Consider the following 7,968-nt stretch of genomic DNA (forward strand, 5'->3'; position numbering starts at 1 on the left):
TAATGTTGACATTCCCAAGATATTTAGCTTTCCTACCCATGAAATGGATACCCCTCCGTTTGTGTTCATCTCCTTTTGTTTCACGTCATAGTACTCTGTAGTCTTCTCTGTCAGGTTCCCTTATTTGTTCATTAGTTTTGTTTGCAAGTATTTCATCTTCTGTGAAACACGAACAGCAAGAGCCAGGAACAGAGTGAATCTTCTGAGCCCTGAGGTTCCTGTGCAATGAACCTCCTGGATCCAAAACACAGTTGTGACATAAAAGGAGCAGCAGCAGAACAAGGAGACAGTGCATGAAACAGAGGTATGGACTTCTAAGTCCATAGACCAAGTAAAGGTGAGTGATTTGGGGCAGGAGGCTGGCTTATGGAGTGATAGTCTTCTTGGCACTTAATTGGAGGAGTGGGCTTACTGACCCAGTCAAGTGGAGCTGAGGCTGGGGTGCATTTGGGCTGGGGTTTACTCCAGTGGAGGGCCTCTGGACACTTAATTAAGGGAGTTGGGTTTACTGACTCATGGAGTTTCATCTTAATGCATCAGATGGAGGTTTACAGCAGAGTGGGAAGATGCTTTGAGCATCTATTAGCAGTCCCAAAAGAGCTTTGTAACATGAATGGATGAACAACTCTATCATGAGCATTTCTCACTGGCATTGCAAAGTGTTAAATTCCTTAATAAACCCTTTACTCATGCATGTTGTCTGTGAGTTATGTGTAGTCATTGAAATGGATACAACAACCTAGATATAAAAGTAGAGGATACTATTTAAGACTACACAACCCCATAAACAAAACAAAAAATAAGAACCATATAATCATATAAATTGATACAGAAAAGGCATTTGACAATATCCAATACCCATTCGTGATCGAAGCACTCAACAGTACAAGGATAGAAGAGTTGTTTCTCAACAAAACTAAGGCCGTGTATGAAAAACTAATGGCCAACATGTCACTTAAAGGGGAAGAACTGGAAGTATTTCCTCTGCGAATTGGAACCAGACAAGGATACCCCCAAATTTAAATGTTTAATACCACTCTTATTTAACACTGTGCTGGAAGTCGTGGCCAAAAGCCATTAAACAATAAAACGAAATAAAGAGGATACATATGAGGAAAGAAAAGTGAAACTCTCACTATTGAGTTCCGACAAGATGACCAAGTAACACACACCAGAGGGACTCTGCAGAAATCAGAGCAGAAAAGCCAGTAAGAGGGAAACTCCACTCTTCCAGGTCAAAGGAGGAGCAGCATAAAGATAAGCAAATACATATCCACTAGGTTTTGAAGAGCTGTGGGCTTTTGGCTTACCACTGTGGAGGCCAGCTAGCACTTAGCTTTAGCCCCACCACCATCTTGGCCTGCACCAGGCTGCTTTGGCCAGCCCAAGGGCCTTCCTTCAACACAACCACAGCTTGCCACTACCATTGGGCAAGGTTTAAGCCTCTCCATCCCTATGGTCAGGTGATCAGGGCTCAGCTATCTTTTTACTTTTGTTTCTCTCTCTTCTCTCTTTCCCACCACAGACTCAGTGTGCTCAGTTTTTGTTTGCTTATTTGTTTCATTTTGTTGATTTTCATTTTTCCCTCTCTTTGTCTCACACACCACTGCCAGCCTCCAGGCCACTCCCTTCCACCTAGGGCAATTCCACCTGCCCAGCTGGTAGAGCTCCTTTCCACTCTCTGTGGCCTTACATGCTGGAGAAATCCCTCTGCAACCCCCCAAATGACTAGGGGATCTCCCCTTCAAATGTATGGGGGAACTTCTACCACCACTCCAAGGCCCTCTAAGTGGCTGGGGGAACTCCTGCTTGCCCTTTGTGGTGCTCCTCATAGCTGGAGGATCCCCTGCCCATCCTCCGTGGTCATACAAGTGGCTGAGGGGAATACCTCGGGCCTGCCTTAGTGCATCAAATGGCCTATGGCAGCCATGCCAGCCCTCCACAATGCTGTGGGAACCTCCACCTGACCTCTGCGGGGATCTCAATGACTAGGGCAATTCTTCTCACTATCCACGGTGCTCTACATGAAAGTGGCACATCTACCCACCCTCTGCTATACTCCCATTGTAGTGGGCACCACCACACACCCTCTGAGGCACTCCAAGCCACTGCAGGCTACATTGCCACGACTTCCTGGGAGATCATCCAATGCAGCAGCATCCTCATGGGTTCACACCTACCTGACCAGTGTCCCCTGAGAGGACCATCCAACTTGCCCTCCAAATGACAGAATACTGGTTGCATAGGAAAAGAGTGAGGCCACAGGAGGATAAAGTGGAAGCTCAACCCTCCAATGCAGTTAGCTGCAGGCAGTTAGAGGAAGAATTCCTATAAGCCTCTCAAAGAGAGAGCCCAGTGCTCTTTGACTCTGTAAAATGTTTCCAGCCTCCTCTAAAACAACACATAAACAGCGACCAGACCAAACAACACCAGCAAAACAAAACAAACAAACAAATGAACAAAAGAGGAAAAACAAAAGGCAATGTTGGCAGAAGTCCTGGAACTAACAACGTTCATAGAAGAAGCAGATATTGATATGTCACAGAAAGAAGTCTTCAGAATGCTGCTTGGAATCATACAGGCTATGAGGGAAGCAATACAGAAAATGGATAAAATGATAGAGGAGATGAAGGCCATGCACCAATGGCAAATACATGACCTAAGGGATGAGATAACAAAGGCCAGTAGCAAATTCACAGATTTTGCCATCAGACTTGAGGAGGCAGAGAATCACACCAGTGACTTAGAGGACAACCAGGCAGACTTCAACAAATGGGAAAGACAGACAAATAAGATAATCAGAGAAGATAAAGAAAACCTGAGAGCCATATCTGATGCTATGAATAGGAACAATATTATAATAGTTGAACTGGATCAAGACACAATGAAGAAGTCAAGGGCAAAAATAGGGAATTCTTAGAGGCAAACTTCCCCAGCTTAATGAATGAAACCAGGCAACTATTCAAGAGGCCAAAAGAACAGCAGCTAGACTGAATCCTAAGAAGAAGTCATCAAAGCATATAATCATTAAACTATCCAAATTTTGAAGAAAAGGAGAAAAACATGAGAGCAGCTGGGAAAAATAAACAGTCACCTATCAAGTCACCAAAACAAGAATATGTTTAGAGCTGTCAACAGACATGATGAAGAAGAGGAGAGAGTGGAGTAACATATTCCCAAAATTTAAGGAAAATTATGCAAACCCAAGACTACTCTATCCAGCCAAATTATCTATTAAGATAGATGGGAAAGTAAGTCTTCCCAGGTAAGGAAAAACTTACAGAATACATTAAAAGAAACCTAGCCCTACAAATGATTTTTGCTAACCCAGCATGGGCAGAAGAACAACATTTACTGAGCACAAAAAAGAGCCTGTCACATAGAACAACTCCACCCACGTGCAACAAAGAGAAATCAGTCCCCAAGATATCATTGGCTGAATGGTGGGAAGAAGGCAAGAATGAACTACACACACACACACACACACAACACACTAATAAAAAAGGGAGGTAGGAAAACACATCCAAAACAAAAGCTACGAGATGATATCAAAGAGTCCACAGATGGATGCAGTAATCCTGAATATCAATGGACTGAACTCAAGCATTAAAAGGCAGATGCTGGCAGACTAGCTTAGCAATCACAACCCATCAATTTTGAGCCTATAGGAGACAAGTCTCAAGAATATAGACAAACATAGACTGAGAATCAAAGACTGGAGAGAAATATACCAAAAAGATACCACATGGCAATTCAAAAAAAGCAGGGGTTGCAATCCTAATCTTGTACAAAATTGATCTCAAGTGCAAATCATAACAAGAGATAAGGAGGGGCATTGTATAATGCTCAAGGGAGCAGTAGACCAAGAACCAGTGAACATAATAAATACATACATGCCCAACGAGAGGCCCATGAAATTCATCAATCAAACACTCCAGAAGATGAAAAAGGAAAATCAGAGCTTCAACAATTATAGTAGGTGAATTTAATACAACACTCTCCAAAAAAGATAGATCACAGGGAAAGAAACTTAACAAGGAAACTAGATCTAAACATTACAATTAGATGACTTGCTTGACCTGATAGATATTTTCAGAGCTCTCCACCTAAATGCAAAAAAAAAAAAAATCACATTATTTTCAAACCCACGTGCCATATACTCAAAGAGGGACCACATGCTGGGACACTAATCAAATATGTGTAAATTCAAATACATAGAGTCATACAGATTTCTCTGACCACTATAACAAAAGGCTGGAAATCAACAAAATGACAATTAAGAAAATAAGGACAAACAAATGGAGGATGAATAACTATTGCAAAATGAGTGGGCACTGGCCCAGATCAGAGATGAAATTAGGAAGTTTCTAGAAACCAATGAGAATGAGAATATAACATACAAAAACATTTTGGACACAGCAAAGGCAATTATTAGAGGAAATTTGATAGCAATATTTGCACACATAAAAAAGGAAGAGAGGCTAATGATTGATATGCTGACACAAAACTTACAGAAATTAAAGCAGAGTCAACAAGACAACCCTACTAATAGCAAAAGAAAAGAAAAAATATCAGGGATGAGATTCATGAGAGGGAAAACAAGAAAACTGGAAAAATTAATGCAATTAAAAGTTGGTTCTTTGACAGTAGAGAGGTCTGAGGGGCCGGCCCTAATCCCAACAACTTTGACAGCTGCCCCTCCCCCAGCAGAATTTATTTCAGAGGACAGCACTGAAGCTGTAGCTCAAGGAGAGGGACATGCCTGATTAGAGCACATGGGAGGAAATGAAGGGGGAAGAAGAGAGAGTGGAGCACATCCTGGCCCACCAAGCCTTGAGGATGATGCCCCTGATCAGGGCAGTCAATGCACAGAGAAGACCATATGGCCGGCCCCACCATGAGACATGACATCCCTCAGTGACCCACAGACCTACAGGGGACAACATTGGAGATATGGTGTGGGAATTGTGCCTGATCTTATCCCACAAAACCAAGGCAAAACACTAAGGGCATTCAACAGAACAGCAAGGGGTATAGAACAAGGAAGTCCCAAAGGAGTACCAAAAACAGACTTTGGGACTAAGGTATGGCATCCCACCGGACTCAACCGGAAAACACTCCTAAAGGCCAACAAACAGCCCTTGAACTATCTGCAGACATTTGTTTGTTTTTGTTTTTTGTCATTGGTTTGTTATTGTTTCGTTTTCTTCTGCTGCTTTGTTTTGCTCTGTCTTGTTTTTGTGTATGCTATTATTTCTGCTGGTCTATCCAGATAAGATAGACTGGATAAACAATCTGGAGTAGAAAACATTGGGACCAATGGTTCCAGGGAGACACAGGAGATGGGGAGGTAGGGGATAGGAAGTGGTGTTAACAAACCCAGGGACAAGGGAACAACAAGTGATCCAAAATCAGTGGTAAAGAGGGTGTAGGAGGACTAGTAGGACTTAACCAAGGGGAATGTAACATGGAGGAATTACTGAAACCCAAATGAATGCTGAGCATGATAGTGGGACAAGAAGAAAGTAAAAGTAAATGGAGGAAAGAACTAGGAGCTAAGGGCATTTATAGAGGTCTAAATAAAGGTATGTACATATGTAAATATATTAATATATGAGGATGGGGAAATAGATCTATGTGCATATATTTATAGGTTTAGTATTAAGGTAGCAGATGGACATTGGGCCTCCACTCAAGTACTCCCTCAATGCAAGAATACTTTTTTCTATTAAACTGGCATTCCATGATGCTCAACTTCCCTACACTATAGCTGAAGACAAATGTGGTGAAGAAACTTGATGGAGCCTGACTATCAAAAGATATAAGGTCTAGGGTCTTAAAGACTTGAAGGTTAACAAGCGGCCATCTAGCTTAGAAGCAACAAAGTCCACATGGAAGAAGCACACTAGCCTATGTGATCACAAGGTGCTGAAGGTATCAGGTATCAGGCATTAAAGAACAAAAAATCAAATCATTTTGAATGAGAGGGAGTGCAGATGGGGACCCAAGACCCATCTGTAGACAACTGGACATCCCCTTACAGTAGGGTTTCAGGGAAGAGACAACCCAGTCAGGGTGCAGTGTAGCAATGCTGAAACATACAACTTTCCTCTAGCTCCTGCATGCTTCTTCCCCCACCCCACTATCATGATCCTAATTCTACCTTACAAATCTGGTGAGACCAGAGGATTTACACTAGTACAGATAGGAACTGGAAACAGGAAATCCAGAATAGATGAACCCTTAAAGACCAGTATTGAAAGTTGTGATACTGGGAGGGTTGGATAGAAATGGGAAACTGATTACAAGGATCTACATATAACCTCCTTCCTTGTGGATGGTCAACAGAAAATTGGGTGAAAGGAAACGTTGGACAGTATAAGATATGACAAAATAATAATAATGTATAAATTATCAAGGGTTCATAAGAGAGGAGGAGTGGGGAGGGAGGGGAAAATGAGGAGGTGAAACCAAGGGCTCGAGTAGAAAGCAAATGTTTTGTGAATGATGAGGGCAAGAAATGTATAAATGTGCTTTACACAATGGATGGACGCATGCATTGTGATAAGAGTTGTATGAGCAACCGATAAAATGATTAATAAAAAACACAGCAATAATAATAATAATAGTAAATGGCATGGAATAAACCAGAATACTTTTGGGGGGAGTTGGTTCTTTGAAAGGAGTAACAGAATCGACAGACCATTGGCAATCCTAACCAAAGAAAGGCAGGAACAAATTTCAATAGCAAGGATGAGGGATGAAACAACGGACATTACAATACAACGGACCCTAATAAAATCAAAAGGATGAAGGTCTGTAATGCAATGAATTCACCAACTTGAAAGACATGGACAAATGCTTGGAAAAAACAATCCCTCCCTAGACTATCCCAGATGGACATCACGAATCTCAAGAAACCCATAATTATGGAAGAAATAGACAAGGTTATCAAGGGATTATCAACCAAAAAATTCTCCCAGACCAGTTGGCTTCAAACAGGAGAAATCTACCATGCATTCAGGGAAGAACTGACACCAATCCTACACAAGTGCTTCCAGAACATAGAAAAAGATGGCTAACTCCTGAACTCTTTCTATGAAGCTAGTATAACTCTCCTATCTAAAGTGGGCAAGGATACCACAAGAGTCGAGAGCTACACACCTATATACATAATGAACATTGATGAAAAAATCCTTAACAGAACACTGGCTGATAGAATACAAAAGAACATAAAGCAAATAATTCACCATGACCAAGTGACATTCATACCAGGGATACAGGGATGGTTCAACATATGAAAGACCATTAATGTTATTTGCCACATTGACATGAAAAATTATAAGAGCCACATGATAATATCTATAGATCCAAAAAGAGCATTAGACAACATCCAACACTAATTACTGTTTAAGACACTCAAGAAGATAGGAACGGAAGGAAAATTCCTCAATATAATATAAGCTATATGTGAAAAACCAACAGCCAACGTGGTAGTCAATGGAGAAAAGGCAAAAACAATCCCACTGAAAAAGGGGACCAGACAAGGATGTCCCTTTGTCCCCACTCTTATTTAACATAGTACAGGAGGTCCTACCTAACAATATAAAGCAAAGACATCAAAGGTATTCACCTGAGGAAGGAAGAGGTGAAACTATTGTTATTCACAGATGATATGATTCTGTATATGGAAAATCTCAAAAGCATCACAAGGAGGAGAGCTGGAAGCAATAGAGGAATTTGGCAGGGTGGCAAGATACAAGATCAACAAACAGATGTCTATCGGACTGCTATATACATTGGAAGAGGGGATTAAAAAGGTAGTACCCTTCACAATTGTCAAGCACAAATTGAAATATCAAGGGCATACCTGACTGAGTAAACAAAATGTTAGTTCTGCCCAAGGCACTATATACTATATCCAGATACAAATACCATCATATTTCTTCAAAGAATTAGAAAAACTGA

The sequence above is a fragment of the Echinops telfairi genome, unplaced genomic scaffold (assembly GCF_000313985.2).
Source record: "Echinops telfairi isolate 266 unplaced genomic scaffold, ASM31398v2 ScPeMD7_7469;HRSCAF=8507_0, whole genome shotgun sequence".
Lineage (NCBI taxonomy): Eukaryota > Metazoa > Chordata > Mammalia > Afrosoricida > Tenrecidae > Echinops > Echinops telfairi.